This window comes from Arachis ipaensis, chromosome B6, assembly GCF_059453495.1.
Source record: "Arachis ipaensis isolate K30076 ecotype BB chromosome B6, ASM5945349v1, whole genome shotgun sequence".
Lineage (NCBI taxonomy): Eukaryota > Viridiplantae > Streptophyta > Magnoliopsida > Fabales > Fabaceae > Arachis > Arachis ipaensis.
In genome coordinates, this window is record NC_142441.1 from 106,350,788 (window position 1) to 106,369,009 (window position 18,222).

Here is an 18,222-nt window from a genome sequence, read left to right on the forward strand (position 1 = left end):
GTTAGCAACTAAGTGAATCGTTGGACTTGGACCACCATTTGGGTTTAAGCTTGTTCTTGGGTTAGATTCTTTCTTTCCTTCTTTTGGCTAGATGCTTAATTTTTGTTTCTTATGGGAAAGATTTGTGATGGTAGCAAATAAATCTCGGGCCATGATTGTGTGTGTGTGGGCCATGATTGTGTGTGTAGACCAGATGCCATTTGGGCTTATTTTATTGTTTCTTGGGCCAGTTTTAATTGAATTTGTTTCTTGCACACTTAGCAATTAAATTAAGCACATAATTGGCTTTTAATCCAATAATAATGTTTAGTCATCATTTTAAAATATTGTTAGTTCTTCAAACTCAATAGAGGACAAGCAGTGGGACCAACTCTAAAAAGAGTGAAGGACTTAACTTACTTTATTGGATCATTGGGAAGGAATAGTAATTTCATAACATTGATATATACTAATTAGAAAGTTGTGCCCCCTCAAAGTCAAAAAACGCATATAGAAATATATTAAGGTAAGTGTTTTCTTGATTTTTGTATATAAATAGATGCAACTATCCTCACTTAAATATGTATGTTTGTATATAAATACCAAGGTTGTGAGAACCAAATCGGTTAATGAACCAGTGGAATAACTGGTTCATAGTTCAGTGGTTCAACCGAAGTTCAATCGAAGTTCAATCATTTTAATTAAATGTAAAATAAAATTATTAAAAATTTAATATATACTTTCAAATATTTAAATTTAATTAATTGTAAGCTAATGAAATTTAAAACTTTTCAATTTCACATAATAAATTATCCATGTATTTCAATAATTTTCTTATTAGCTTTAGCTAAGGCTGTGTATTTCATAAATTGGCACAGCAAGCAAGCTTATCAGTTTTCTCATTCAGAATTTCAACTAAAAACTCTTTTCTAAACACATTCATTCCCATCAAAGTACCATCAATAACTGAGAATATAACCAGAAAAATTAGCAACCAACATATTAGAAATCAAAATCAATATAACAAAACTTAACAATGCAGCACATAAATAATAAACACTTATCTGCCACCCGAAGAAACAACAAACAAACAAGCTTTAAACTTTAACTAATTTGCCAACAACTAATAAATTAACTCAGAATTAGAACAATAGCACAAAAATAACTCAAAAGATTACGAATAATCAACAATAATTAATGCAGAAGTCAGAACAAAACAACAACAATCCAGCCCTGTCAATAACAATGAACAACGAAAAAAAATCAACTCAGAAAACAACAATTAACCCAGAAAAAAATAATCAACAATCAACATATTTGATTCCAAAAAACAACAATTAACTCTTAAAAATGAAACTAAAGAAGTAATGGAGGGATGGAGGCTTACCAATAATGATAGTAAGTGAGCTAGGAGAAAGAGAGAGAGAGAAAGATAACGGAGGCAAAGTAGAAAAACGCCGACGAGAAGCGAATGAGCGTGAGTGAGGGGGATGAGAGAAGTCCACGCCTGAGTTAAGGCATGCCAGTGAGAGCCATAAGCGAACCAAAATTAAAAAAAACAAAAAAATCAGCAACTTAGGTTTGACAATGACAATTGGTTAACAACAAGGACAAAGATAACGACGTTAACAGCTATAAGTAGACCTTCTGGCGACGTCGAGGAGAAAAGGGCCGAGCAGACCTTCGAGAGGTGAAGACGGCAACCACTGGCTATCTCTACCATTTTTTGCCAATTTTTTGCAGGGTGGTTCTGTGCATCAATCGAACCGGCCAAAAAACTTATTCTCAGTTAACCTGATCAAATTGATCAGTCCGATTCGATTTTCAAAACATTGATAGATACATACACCTAAAACTGGTGAGTAGTTTTGGTCTCTGTTATGGATCTGGGGTTGATTAATTAGCTCACTATGAATTCTAATTTCTTTTAACCTTTTAACTTCATTTTGTTATGTGCTCTTTCAAAATCGAAGTTCATTCTTTCAAAAGAAGAAAAAATGTGGGTGATGACTCGTATTCGAGAAGATTAAAAATGTTACAAAACAAAAATCAAGAAAAAACATTTTAACATATTTAACAACATTGAAGATATACTAAAAAAATCGCCCTTCAAATATTTTAAAAGTCTAATTTTAGAAGTTAATTGTATATTGGAATATTCTTTCTTTCAGGTAAATTGTAGAACAAATAATTCTATTTCTTCTTTTGATATTTTTTAAATTTTAGTCATTTTGATGTTTTTGCTTTATTTACATATAACTCTCTTTAATTTTGTTAGATATATACTCTACCTCGTATAAATTCTGAAAATTGTAAAAGGCAACAACATCAGCATCGGCCATATCTATAAGACCCTCCCAAAACATTGTCTTAGATCCAAAAATATTATTATTATAGATTAAAGACAGTTCTTTTTTAATCTGTAGGCAATTATTTTTAAATGTTGTCTCACAGAAAATATTGTAGTGATAGTAAGTATGATATATATGACAAAAGCTAACTTTTTTTTTTATTATATTGACTTTAAATTAATATAATGTAAAATATTTAATAGACATTAGCTAGTCGTGGAAATCCAGTAACTAACCTAGTGGTATGGTGACATATACTCATTTCTCATTTCAACTCCTATATGCAACTAGTATACTACTCACGATTAAGGCTGACATATGGACAAGTTGATTTTTAATTTGTATGATATGATTAATTTTAGTGGACATACATAATTCGATATTAATCTCCAAAATAGATTCAGTTTCGGAACAGCTACTTGACCTAACAAGGAGCCCAACCAAATTTGGGAGAAAGAAGGCGAAGTTTTCTTTTGGAACATCTGACTTTCTTTTTTCAGTCTTACTGATCTCTTTAAAAATGTAAAATATATAAAGAACAAAAGAAAACTAAAAAAAAATAAAAAAATACAAGAAACATCTTGAGAAATAATGGTACATGAATACTCTATCATATGTATGTTTGACGTTAGTATATAATTCATCATACATTATCCTACTAGATTTTTCAGTTGAATTTTATTTTATTTGCTTGTTTGTCAATGAGTTTAAGTTAAGAGTAGTATTATCATGAACAGTATTTATCAAAGAAAAAAAAGATTATTCTGTTTACAATAATATTATATATAATACAAACTCTCCTAAAAATTTTAGTTATAATTTTTATCTTTCACTAAACTTCTCTCTTCATCAAAAAATTCTCTTAGCTTAATTATAAAACAAAATTATGCATTATTTATAGCAGTTGAAATCTTAGAAAGCAGTTTTTTATAATAAATTTTAATAGTATATTTGAGATATTAAATTCCATCAATAATAATGTACCAAAAATATTAACGTCGATCTTTTTTTTAAAGCGTTCAAAACTTTGACATTCTTCCAGGTAGACATCGAACAAGAATGCCATGCATTATATAAATAATTATGATGATAGGATTTCCAAAAGTCATAGGACATGATATAATTATTATTATTGTAAAGGATATTGTACATTGTCAACTATTAAAGAATCTACAAATCTAAATTCCATAATGTGCATAATTACGCAGTTTTCACCAACTTAATTATTATTATTTAAGAATTTTCCAAGCTTTAAGTTAGTGGCATGGATTTATTTGAACATATTCTTGATTGGTTAGTTCAGAGCGACAAATGAAACTGAACTGCCAAGCAAAAAATAAAAATAAGAGAAAAAAATTTACCCAAATGATTCTGCATAATAATAAAGGCTTGAAATAACATAAGAAATAAGTACACGTTAACATTGATTTTATATTAGGGAGCTACTTAGATAAAGATGTCAAAAACGTCTTTTTTAAAGATGCTTTTTAAAAATTAAAATTTAACATATCTAATCAATTAAATTGTATTATTTTTATTAAAATTAGACTGGACAAATCAGTTTAGCAAAAAATTAATAAATTAAATTTTTAAACTGGTATAAATTAATATTTTTTATAAAAAATTACTACAATATCTCTATTATAAAACATAACTAAAATATTCCTATCATATATATATATATATATATAAATTTTGAAAACTTTAAATTCTAACCCTATAACGATAGAGAAGAAAAGGGATAGAATTTAGAATCCTCAAAATTAATATATATAATAAGAGTATTTTAGTCATTTTATATAATAGGGATATTGTGGTCATTTTTTATAAAAAATAATATTAATTTAGACGGATTCAAAATTTGATTCACTATTTTTCGGTCAAATTAATTTATCTGACATAATTTTGACAAAAATAATATAATTTAAGTGATTATATGTGTTAAATTTTAATTATTAAAAAATATCTTTAAAAAAAGACATTTTCTGCGTTTTTATGGGAGCATTCCCTTTATATTAACCGCGTATTTGAAAACTTTTAATAGTATAAAATTGAATTAAATTTTAGTGTTTTGAATAAATTAATAAAATTATAGAATTGAATTGAATTCTAATATTTAAAATTTTTATCAAATGAATTAAAATTTTATAATAAATATTTTATTTTTTATTAATATAATATTATATTTAAATAATAAATATATTTATTTATTAAATTATATGAAATAATTAAATAAATATATTTTTGACTAATTTTTTTTTTCAACTAAAATTTGTTCACCTCTTTTAAAAAAATAAAAATTAGATTAATCTAAAAATATTAAATTTAAAAAATATTATTATTAATTAAAAAAATTAAATAATTTTTCTTGGCTGATTTTAACGACAAACCACCAACAGAAAATAAACATGAACTATCAAGAACCAACTTGTTGAATGGTTTAATCACATAGCAAATAAAAAAAATAAAAACATAGTTATTAAGGATAAATTATAGTAACTAATTCATGTTATTAAAATGGAACAAAATTATGCTACTTTTTATTAGTGTTATAGTTGACACAAGTTCGCTTAAAATGTTAAGACTTATTGATAAACGCTTGGTGTCATTAGTCTAAGTTAAACATATAAAATTTATACATATGGATATTTTTTTTAGATCTATATAATAGATTTTTCAAAAAAAGAAAAATAGCTATATATTATAGGTTTAATTACTCTATTGGTCCCTATAGTTTTGCGAAATTTTCAAATAGGTCTCTATACTTTTTTTCCTTTTAATTGTATTCTTGCACCAAATTTTATTGAGTAAAGTATCGTTTTTGTCCTCAACGTTTGGGGTAAATCCTATTTATGTCCCTAACGTTTAAATCGTCCTATTTGTATTCCTAACGTTTGTAAAAGTGATTCAATGTTATCTTGCTGTCAATTACACATTATGAGCGCTTTAGTTTGAGTTTTAAAAATCTCTTCTTGAAGTTAGAATACAAATGTTTGGGATAGAATTAATGATCTAGTCCGAAAAATAGCTCATCAAATGTTGAAACTAATTCCTACAACATTTACATAATTCACTTTTCTAGGGACATAATTGAATCTAAATACAAATAGTGGGTATAATATTAAAATCGACCACATCCAAATGAGACCTAATTGAGAATGAATACATCCAAGTGAGAATAATTAAAAAATATATTCTGATTTGTTAGTATAATTGATAGTAGGATAACATTGAATCACTTTTATAAACGTTAAGGATACAAATAGGACGATTTAAACGTTAGGGACACAAATAGGACTTACCCCAACGTTAGGGACAAAAACGATACTTTACTCAATTTTATTTTTAATTGGATCCTTATACTTTTTTTTTTCTTTTATTTGGGTCTCTGCACCAATTTTTTTTTTAATTGAGTTTCTATATAATTAAACCAATTACTGTTAAGAAGGATCTAATTGAAAAAAAATTTTGGTGCAGAGACCCAATTAAAAAGAAAAAAAAGTATAGGGACCTAATTGAAAATTTTGCGAAATTATAGGGACCAATAGAGTAATTAAACCTATATTATATTAAGTGAATTGAAAAAAAAAAAAGAAAGGGAAGGGAATTAAGGTAGGGAGAGAAGAGAAAGTATGTGTTAAAAGGTGAGAAGCTTTGAGAAAAAGTGAATGAGAAATATTAAAAATTAATTAAATTATAAAGATATTTTAAACATTTTAAATTTTAAGTAAAATTTTAATAGAATTAAATTTTAAATCAGATCTATTTAAATTGGAATTAATTTTGAGAAAAAATAATAGAATTAAATTGAATTTTATCTAAACTAATTTAAATATTTTTATTTCAAATACCGAAATTGAATTCAATTTTCATAGAAATTAAATTTTAAAAAATTTTCAAATATCCTGTAATTTTTTTTTATCCCACATTTTTTAGCTTCCATCATTTTCCATATACCAACGGTATTTAAAAGAAGGAAAAATATAGGATACCAATATAATATTTACTAATTTATTCTCAACAATAATTAATTATTATATTTTAATTATAATTAGCATTAACATGTATATTTATAAGGAGACACATTCACAAAGATACTTCTATTAATTATAATTATAAAAAAGATATTTTTATTAAATACATCTACAAAGATATTTCTATTAAATACAATCACAAACAAAAATTGAAAGAAATTGGTAGAATCCTTATTAATTAAGTGGCGAAATCGTTAAAAGAAAAAGAAAATACTGTACTGTCTACTGACATCTACGGTCCTGTGCGTATATGTTAGATGACTAATTTATGTACCCAAATTGCTACTAATTAATTAAAATGAGAAACCCCAAAAACGTGGTTTGATCAATCGGCCACAAATTAAAGAGGATGGATCTATTACTATATATTATCACATGGCAACTTCTGATTCGGTCCCGTAATTTAGTCTTTCTTCCCACACCAACTTGGATGCAAACTCATCTTGTTCAGGAATTTGTTCCTGCACACATTCACATTTTCTTATATGACTAGGATCAATGCATAGTAAAGAGCATTGAATATTTGATTATCAACTTGTATTTTACGTTATTTATATCTCCATTTTGCTTTGCTCAAAGGAAAAGGGGTTGTCCTTGAACCACGAAAACATTTGATGAAATGTCCATCATTTTAATATATTGAGTAAACTAGCTAGTAATAATTTGCTTATGAAATGTACATTGTAACGAAAATTTAGTAAATAAATAAAATAAACACGGGATGATACCAAAAAACTGTTTGACAAAGTTGTCCAAAACAAATCTCATTTCCGCCAACCGCAAGCTGATGAGTACATTTTTTAAGAACTAGAAATTGGTTTGAATTTTAGAAGTTAAACTGTGAAAATTTTAGTTTTTGAAAGCTTAATTAGTGAATTAACTAGATTGATCAGATTCTCTTCCTATCTATTCATAAGACAAGATCAATCAAGGAATCCAGAGGCAGGATTTTCTACGGGCTCTATAGGCCTTCACGAATGCGTCTTCTCGTCATAATATGGACGATTCCTAATTCATCGTTAAAACGTTAATTTCTTAGTAATAAGAGAAAGGGCTATGCTATTATCGGGATCTTCATAGCGAAATTAAAGAATTGCCTAAAGATTCAAGTTATTACCAGATCAGCTGGAGAATTGGGTATAGCCTTCCGGGTTGGCTCCCACGTAACCCCTTCATCAAGAACGAAAGACCAAGAATGGCCTCTTTGAAAGAAGACGACAGACATGCTGGGAAGGAAAAGAAAGGAGAGAGAGGAAAAGTAGAAAAAGGAAGGGGGGAGGAGACTCGCCTCAATACTTCCCACTAAAAATTGTTATGTACATATTAAATATTAATTATTATGTATTTTATTATTTATTTTTAATATATGTTATATTTTACTATATATATATATGGTTAGAAGCAATAATGATACCTCTAAGTCTAGCATCAATTGTTTGGCTGTGGGAGCCGAGACGATAATGCGACGTGAAGTTGAGGATATAAAGCCTTCATCAACTGCCTTGTCAATGAAGGACAGCAACGAATTATAGAATCCGTCCACATTCAACAGCCCCACCGGCATGAAACCCAACAACACACATTATGTTATTATATTATTACAACCAATCTTCCATTTACCAACAATTCTGTGTGACATCTCTTCTTTAAAACTTAAGAGCTCTTACCTTTTCTTTATCATTATAAAATACTGCATGCTATGGTATCTATAATTATTGTAGGTATCACTACAACAAATAGCATTTTAACGACGGTTTTTTTAATGCTTGGTGACGGTTTTAACTGTTACTAAATGGCTTTGCGACGGTTAAAGAAAGCGTCACAGATTTGAGCGTCGCCAGCTGACATAGTGACGGTTTTGGACCACCGTTGATAAGGAGTGTCGCTAAATTGTTTGTGACGGTTTTTAAAGTATAAAACCGTCACTAATTTGTAACACTTGTAAAGGTGTTTTTTATACTGTATTTCGCAACATTTTGAAACTGTCGTTAAATTACTAAATTCTGTGACAGTTTTTTCTTATATTTCATGACTATTTTAAACCGTCACTAAGTTACTAGTTCTTATGATAGTTTTTAGACATATTTAGTGATTATTTAAATCGTCACAATATTTTTAGTGACAGTTTTTCTATTTAAAACCGTTACTAAGTTATTTATTCCTGTGACAGTTTTTCCTATATTTAGTGACAGTTTTAAACTGTCATAATCTCTTCAACATCAAAGATTTCTATTATCAAAAGTTAAATTCTAGAAATGATATTGTATTTCAACAAATCAAAATTCAATCCCACAAATTTTACAAAAATAGCAACAATGTATTTCAAAAGTTGAATTCTACAAATTCTAATTACATAGTCATAATCCCACTTAAACTCTCCTTCTTTCTTAGCCTTCTTCTCATCATACCTATAAAAACATAAAAGAAATAAAAGAAAATTATATTACTTAAATCAAAGAATAACAATCATGAATAACAATCATGTATAGGTTCACACTTTAAGAATTTGGTAAAATTAAAAATTGAGATATGATCATTTCCTCTTGCATTAGGGAATAACACTAATTTAGCATCTTCAACAATTTTGAGAAATTTTTTAGGACTTTGATACTTCTTTATTAGCCTTCTTCTCTTCATACCTGTAAAAACATAGTAAAAAATATAATTAAAGAGTTCCATGTTAATAAATGGTGCACACTGCACAGTTTATCAAAGAAATAAAAGAAAAAATAAATATAAATTAAAACGGCACATTTGGTATGACTTGTATACTACTAGTGGTTCATCAAGAAGAAATGTGCTTTAGCAAGACTTAATCAATTTGCTAATTACACAACTTAATCTTTTATCACCAATATTTACTTACAAATTATTCCTTAAAGTTTAGTTCGTCAAGAATTACTCCTAAAAATAATAAAGAATTGATTTGACTCATGTTGGACGCACTCATTTGGGACCTTATCAGTTCATCAAATGAGAGAGTGTGGCTTCACCCTTGAGTGGGACCTACACTACATCCTATCATGATATGGTAATGAACTTTTCAATTTGTCCACATCACTCTTCAATTAAATATGCTATAGGCTTACACGGTTAAATTCTGCTTCACAAAAGGAGACTAAAGTAGGGGAAAAGATGAAAATGAGAACAAACAAACTTGAAGTCGGCAAAACACAATCCAATTGACATAAAAGGTGGTTTCAACTTCTAGCAAGTAAAGTATCTGCATATATAAGTTTTCAACTCATAACCAATTAGACATAAACCAATGGCTGCGTGGCAAGGAAGCATGCTTACCTCCCACGTTGCAGCTGATAGTGTTTCACCGGATTCACTCTCTTTTAGCGGCCTTGTTTCTATCCAAGGGCAATCAATGCTCCCTTCTCCTAACCATGCCAAATACTACCAGGAAAGTAAGCAAAACCCAAAAATAGTGCAATCACAAATCATATGAAATGACCAAAGATTAGATTGAAACCACAAATTCTACCTATGACTAATCCACAATATAAACTCAGAGCCAACTAAAAGCATTGTTAAATACTCAATTGAAGAGCTAATTCACAATATAATATGAACAAAAGTATATATGTAATGTACTATTTTAATATACTATAGTTTTCATCCTTACATGATGAAGCAAACTTAAACTTAATTACCCTCCCACATATAGCTAAAGTCTTCCAAGAAATCATCACGTGATTCCAAAATGTATGTAGTGGTTGATTCACCAAAATAAATGAAAAACATGAGAAGTAAATTACTGTGCTAACACTCATATATCACAGATGAAATAACTAACTCAAACTAATTAAAAGAATATCAAGCATTAAATTACATACACGACTAACAGTTTTTGACTCAACTTCCACATTCCAAAGTTGCTGTTAAGTCAATGAAGGAAGATCACAAAATGATAATGAAGCTCAATGATTGATTTGAAATTTCGAATTCCTTCCCAATTTTGGGGCATAACAAGGAATTAGGACAATATTCATAGCCTAGAAACAGATTAATTAGCAACAAAAACATATGTGACAAGTCTGGAATTTGTTTGAAGCATCTCTACTTTTACATTTTTAAACATTATTACTAAGCAAAATCAATCATAGATGCATGAAAGTAATGAGTAATTAAATTTGCAGAAGCATAATTAAACACATGCTAAGTAAATATAAACCACTTTTCCACATTACTATTGACTAAAACCAATCTTAGATAAATCAAAGTCATCAGTGATGAAGCTCGCAAATGCTGAACCAATCTAATTGACAAATGAACTAACATTTAACCAATCTAACTAAAAAATTAGCTAATTTTTAACCAATCCAACTGATTTCTTCAACTGTGAAATATTACTAGTCTCTCCTTATGCTTCTAACTTTCTATTAATCTAACAGATCCTAAGCTTTTCAGATACTAAACTACTAAACATAAATCACTCAATTTCAGTATTGTTAAATACTCAATTGAAGAGCTAATTCACAATATAATATGAACAAAAGTAAAACATCAAAGCGGAGACTATAATAAACCCTAATGATAAGAGCATTTTTAATGTCAGACTTGTACTACAATAGCAATAGAAATAAGAGAATGCAAAGAAAAAAAATCAAACAAATTTGGTTGAAGCATTTCATCGAACATGTTGAATATTGTAGTTGAAAGAGAAGAAATGGTTACTGAAAAGAGCCCAGAGATTAAAGAGCTCCTGCTGAATTTAATCACACATTGAATTTACATCTCATAAAGAGGCAATATCAAAGCTAATCTAATAAAATAGATCAATGAACAAAGAAATTAGAAAATTTGAATCCATATATGTTAACACATCAAGTCATCAACCATCAATTAATCAAAAAACAAGATCTTGAGAGAGGCACAGAAACTAGATGAGAGCAGATCAGTGGAGAGAACTGACCAAAGGCGAGAGAGTTCAGAGGCAGTGACGGAGACTGAGGGATCAGAGCAGAGAGCAGAGCAGCGGTTGCGAGAGCAGATTTGAAGCAAAAACAGAGCAACGGCGGAAAGCGGCATAAAAGAGCAAAAAAGAGCAGATCGGAGACGAGCTCAGAGGTGGCGAACGACAAATGCTAACTTCCTAGAGATTCAGATTCAGAGTTTACCTGGCCCTTAAATATGTTCCTCAAATAAACAATAAAGGCCATTAAAAGAGTTTACCTGGCCCTTATCCAAAAGATATCGACAAAGGGACTCCGAATCATCAATTCTACCAAATCCTTCAGCTTCTTTTCCATAGTAGTAGCTGAAATCAATGAATAGATAAAATGCCCCCTGCATGTGGGAAGAAAGAGTACACATTTATGAAGCAGAACAACAAACATATTAGGAAGAGACAAAACACAGAGAATAACTATTAGGGAATTAACAAAAACATAATTGAGTTTTCTCAAACCTGGGGTTCTGATATTTTAAGACCCTCAATTTCCCTAAAACTTTTAACCAAGAAATCTCATCCCTACAAGATGAGAAAATTAGAATTTTCTTGGTATGCTAATATTACACATGATAAAAAAAACTGAGAAAAGGGAGTAACAGCATTTGCTGCCAACAGACCTGAACCACAAGAGCTTCACCGAACATCCTGAAATCTGTGGCACAGAGAGGTTCAACTGTTAAACCAAAACCAAAAGAAGAGCCAGCCAAATTGAGTTTCCCTATTCAAAGCTCAAATTTCTCTTCCCTAAGGGCCATTTCGGCAGCCTCTTCCTCCTCATCATCAAGCACAAAGTACTCATTCTTCTCCATAGGCCTAAACATATAGGACATCACCATGTAAAATGCAAGGCTCACGGTCTCCTCGGCTGCATTGCTCACCCACTGGTACTTATAATTAAAAGATTCAGCATAATGCTATTCTTGCTTTTTCAATACTTAGAATAAATACATCAATGGGAGATTATAAAATTAAACAATCTAGAAGAAAAAAATTAATCTGAACAGAATTTGAAACCTTGTCGAAATTTCAGTGTCTTAGTGGATCCTCTTGATGAAGTAAACACATCCTCAATACCAGCGAACTACAACACCTTCTTTGGAACCCTCATACTCTATTGATATAAAAAATTAGGCAAGAATAGAATACAAGGAGACATCTTCAATTATATATAAAAGTCGTGAAACTTCAATGCTAACAAATCCGTACAAGGCATAACAAAGTCATAGTATCCCCTATTTTCAGATTTCAATCATGATTATACAAAAATTTGATCCTCCTGAAACTTAAATTTGCATATTTCCTCCCTGGAGATTACGTGTATCATAGATATAAAAATAAAAAATTGAAAAAGAAAGAAGACAGATATACCGTCGATGGCCTGAGTGATTGATTCGAAATCCATGAAAGTTTTGGTTGCTCTGTCGTGAGAGCTCTGAATTAGAATGATCGGTCGCGATTTGACTGCAGAATGTGAAAAGAACAGAATAGATTAGGGTTTTATACTCGTGAAAGAGGGGAAGAGAAGGACGAGGGGGACGGGGGACGGCGAACGGCGAACGGCGAACGGCAATCGGTAAATGGCAAACGGCGAACGAAGAATGGAGAATGGCGAACGCAAACTGCAGTGCGATGAAGGCTAAGCTGTGGTGATACTTTCTCATGTCCTCTTCTCATATCAAACGAGCATGAATAAGGTGGAAGAAATAGGAAGTAAATGAAAAAGTGTAAGAGGTATAGTCTCAACATAGTGACTAGTGACAGTTAAAAAAATTGATGCAAAAGTGTCACAGTATTGCTAAATAGAGACATTTATTTTAAGTGTCGTAAAATAAGCGTAGCTATATACTTAATTTGTTGTAGTGTATGGTGACTATTTATTTTTAGAAATACTTCAAAATATTATTAAAATTAAAGTAAATATTTTTATTATTTAATAATATTTTTAATTTAAAAATAAAAAATTACTAAAATATAAAAAAAATTAACTTTCGTTTCAATAATATTTTTGAAATATTATTAAAATTATTTAGTTATTGTAACTATCATAATTATAGACACTATAAATTCTACCTTATAAAATAGAATATATATATATATATATATATATATATATATATATATATATATATATATATATATATATATATATATATATCTTGTTCAAAAGAAAACCTCTAACTAAACATAATATATATATATATATATATATATATATATATATATATATAACAATAAAAATTTGTCTATATATATATATGATCCACGTACGTACAAAACTTTTTATATTCTCTTTGTTTTTCATTTTAGAAAACAGTCAATTAGAAAGTTGTCGACTTTCAGTGTAACAACTTTGTAAATGTCAACATAACATGTCACAACATAAAAAAATCTTTGTTTTGATTTATTTCCATCCATTTTATATATATTGGTTGATAATGCCATGTTTTAATCTGCTCCTACTCATCAAACACGCAAAATAAACTTCATCATATAATGTACAATTAATGAGACATATGTTCATGTGAATCTGAATTAAATAGCCCACATGCATACATTGTATCGTTTCCCTTTGTTGGTTTGAAGCTTCCTAGCTGTTGAACATATATGGATTGCAAGTTGATAAAACAATTTGTTCACTAGACTTAGGAATATTCAGTCTAATAATTAACCCAAAAAAACATGCATATATCTACCTATGGGTATTATACATGTAACACCCTAACTACCAAAACTCACACTTTCGACTGCGCGGCTCAGATAGATTGGACATTACGACGACTTTTATACTATATAATACTAAAATATGAGCCTGTTTAAAATTTTAAACCGCAATACCGATTTAAAAATATTTTCGTTCGATAACGTACATCCATAGATACCATACAACTTACGAAAAAACTCATAAAGAGTACATCCATATATATATATATATATATATATATATATGGTATTACAAGCATTAGCCAATACCATCTCTATCCCTCTTACAGAATACGTAAAGATAAAGGCGAGGAAACAGTAATAAATAATAATCTAAATCAATACAGAGCATGTCAACGACAACTAAATAAACTCTTCGTGACTTCTGCGCCCATATCCTGAAAGGGGAAAAATGTAGGGGGTGAGAACATCATCCTCGAAAGGGTTCTCAGTAGAGGATTTTTTTGGGAATTACTGTAATAGGATACGTGAAGATAAACCGTACCAGTGATTAATAACCGTCTTATGCCTCTTTTCAAAAACAACGGTTTACAATAAAAGTAAAGTCGAAAATTTTTTCTGAAAGAGGAATCGTTCAATTCTCAAAAACTCAAAAGCCTTTCAAAAAGGTTTATCTATGCTGAACCAAAATAGCCTTTCATATTTTTCCAAACCAGAAACACAAAAACGAAACCAACCATCGGTCCATCACATTTCAACCACGGCCCTAGGTCCAAACACTCCAACCAACAACCAATCACCACAGTCCAACAGAGTCTCAGTCGCAAACACAAATAGGAAGGTTCAAGCACAAACAAACAGTTACAGCAAGTAGAACAAATAGCAGTTAATCACAAGTAATCACAAAGGTAAACCAAGTACAATATGCACACTCAAACAATGTCACATAGATGCATATGATGCATGCCTGTCCTAGTGGCTGATGATATCATCTGTCAGTTATAAAGCCAACCCGACAAGTCCTGGTAACTAACCATTGGACTGTCCCTCTGTCGCGCATCCCCAACTCAATTTATACTCAACATAATCGTGATCATAAACATGATCCATATCCAACACCCTCACTGGTGTATATCCAGGGGGCGAGCTCATCCGGAACTTTCACAGTGTCTGGCCACACTTACGACATAGGGTCAACAGAGTCTCGAGCCTCCACCTGGAATGCATGGTGGCTAGCCACTGCTTTCTTCCAGGGAAACTCATGTCTCAAATAGTGGAAGTGCAACATTCACATTTCATTCAATAGCATATATGCATTCATTCTCAGCCATGGATCAACACCCATCTCAGCCATCCGGCTTAAATTCATAATTCATAGTCAGCCATATGACTCATGACTCATTCGGCAATCAGCCATAATTGAATATCATACACAACCATTCCGACTCATAACAAAATAGCACTTCCACGATTCAACATCATCATTTCGCAAAATCGGCATTTAAGCCATAAATTACTTTTTCTCAATCCACTTTACTTTGAAATAAAAAAAGGATTAAAAAATTAATCCTTTCCAGCCTTGGCTTTAAAATTCTCATTTCTCAAATCATCCCAGGCTCACAAGCCACTTTTACTCAAAGTAAAGTCCTTTTTAAAACAACGCCACTCTCGGCATCCTCTTTCCAAAACTTCTAAAACCATGGAAATTAAAGAGTTATTTGAAAATATTCAAAATCCTCCATCCAACAACTGAATTTTATAACGAAAGTTCCTCGACAGAGTCTCAAGTCTTTAGGGGAGATTAACATAACTCATTTCCTCAAATTCACTTAAATCATTAAAACCTTGGCTTCCTGATTTGAGTAACAAAATAGGATCTAAGCCAAACCAAGTCATGTAATCAATTACTCTTTTCAAAGCCGTTTCCTTTACTTAAACAAAAACCAGCTTCAACCCCATGGAAATTCTAAAGCATTTCAACTGCTCAAAAATTATTTTAGTCTTGCAAACATTCAGAACTCAAAGAGTACTTAAAACTTTTCCCAAAATATTTTAGAATGAAACTTGTCAATAGACGTTTAGGTTCTTTCAAAGTCACTGAAACTTCTCTAATTGAAACCCTCAAATCAATTCAAAGGCATAAACCCCCTTTTTTACATTTAAAATAGCCTTAAAGCATAAGTTTCTTCTAAATGACTTGTTCACAAGGAAAATATAATACTTTTCTTAAGAAAAAAGACTAAATCACAATTTTCTTTTTAATAATTCATTTCAGAAGCATAAGACATCCCTTTCTTAATAATTCAGAAAATATAGTAGAAATCTTTAACTCGTGAGTTTCCGAATAACGTTTTAGTAAAGTCCCAGATTCTACCGGAATTTCGGCAGCACCTCCCCTAAAACTTGGACTTTGTCACCCGGTTCGGGTTCCAACAAAACCGTTGCACAATCCTTTTCAACAGCCCAAAATCTAAAATCAGTTCAAAGGCAAGCCAAATTCAACAGTCACCTCATTTCCATTTTTCAAGGAAACCGTTTCAAAATCAAATCATTATCAGCCAAATAAACTCATTTCTAAAGCTTTAAAGAAACGGTTCAGCAACAATGATTTATCAAAACCAGATCATTTAAAGTAAACCAGGCTGAATACAATGGTGTATTCTATTTTTTACATTCTCAAAAAAATTAACTCAAATCAATTCTCAACGGATTAAACTCGATCTCAAATCTTTAAAAGAGTCAACTTGAAAAGCATTCCGTTTCACAAAACCGCACAACGATCCAGCCAAACAACATTCATAATCATTCGAGACAATCAAACAATACATAACGATGATACAATCACCAAATCATTGTCTCACATCAATATCCATATGTAATAATTCCAATATATAAAAATATAGTTTTCGGAAAGCGCCCTTACCTCAAAACGTAAATCCATAACCCAAACGTCTCACAGAGTCCTTTCCGCCTCAACTCGAAATGACAGCAACCAACAACTCGGCTCCACTTGATTTCTCCACAATCTTAACAACTCTAATCGTAACATACAACAACCGAAACTCAATCTTATAGCAATTAACGCCACAAACCTCAGCGTATGATAGCGGAACAGTAACTAAAGGGCTTTCATATCGAAAATGCTTACCGAACCGAAGGAGGAACGGCTGAACCGAAACAGTAACAGTCTCCGAACCAGTTCGGTGGTAGCCCGACAGCCACCTCAAGTGGCAACGGCGACGAATTCCAATCACGACGACTGAAACCAACAGGCAGTGACCATAGTATCATCGGAATTCAAAAAGACAGATGCTAATGACAAGACCCTTATCGGCAGGATTTTCCGGCGACGGCAGAAGTAGCCAGAAGCTCCGGCAGTGGTCCCGAAAGTCACAGAACCATACCTCGGTAGTCAGAAACACAGAGGCGCAGCTTCCTTCTCTGACAGCGACATCTGCGGTGGTCTGAACCCTTTTCCGGCGGCGGTTTGGGCTTACCATCATCAGCAACAGCGAGCTCAGATGGTGGTAGCAGCGTGAGGCGATGGCATCTTCTCCCCACCAGCGGCAACCCTCGGCGGCAGCGCACGGAACTCCTCCAGTGGCAACGAGGGTGGAGCTTCTTCTCAATCCGTGGCTCGCAGCTCACGGTTCCCCTCTCAACGGCGTTCTTCTTCTGTTCGCGCCTCCAATGGCACCGGCGAAGGCAGCTTCTGTGACAACGGCAAGGAAGCTCGCGACGGTGACAGGCGGTGTCAGACCCTAGCACCGGTGGTGGCACGGCGTAAACCCTCCTCGCGAGGCCTTCCCGCCAGTCTCTTCCCCTCTCGCCTCAGCTCCGATCTGTGACGGAGACGGCCCCGCAAACAACGGCGGCGACCTCAACTGGGCAGGACGCGGTGGCAGAATGTTTCCCCACGTGCAGCAGCTCGGCGTCTCGCTTAGAGGCATCGACGGTGGTGGCGAGACCCAGTGGCGCCGGCGAACATCTCCCTTCTTCCCCTTCCCTCTGCCATTTCATTTCTTTCATTCAAGAAGAAGGGAAAGCAGCGCGTGCTACTGCTGCTGGTGAGGGAACATTTTGAGTGCTATGGCTGGGTCTTGGGGGAAACGGGTTGGTTATGGTTTTCAGGGTTAGGGTTTCATTTTTAAACTTAGGGTTAGGGGCACTTTGGTAAATTCAAATAAAATTGGGAATAATATAGTAATTGAAACCCAAATTAAACCCAACAATAATA

The 18,222-nt window shown here is 31.9% G+C and overlaps 1 pseudogene; it reads right to left on the reverse strand.

Annotated features, from left to right (window-relative positions):
* Positions 1 to 6,735: 6,735 nt before the first annotated feature.
* The window catches only part of LOC107647067 (cytokinin riboside 5'-monophosphate phosphoribohydrolase LOG7-like), a 96,776-nt pseudogene continuing 85,289 nt past the window's right edge, over positions 6,736 to 18,222 (reverse strand).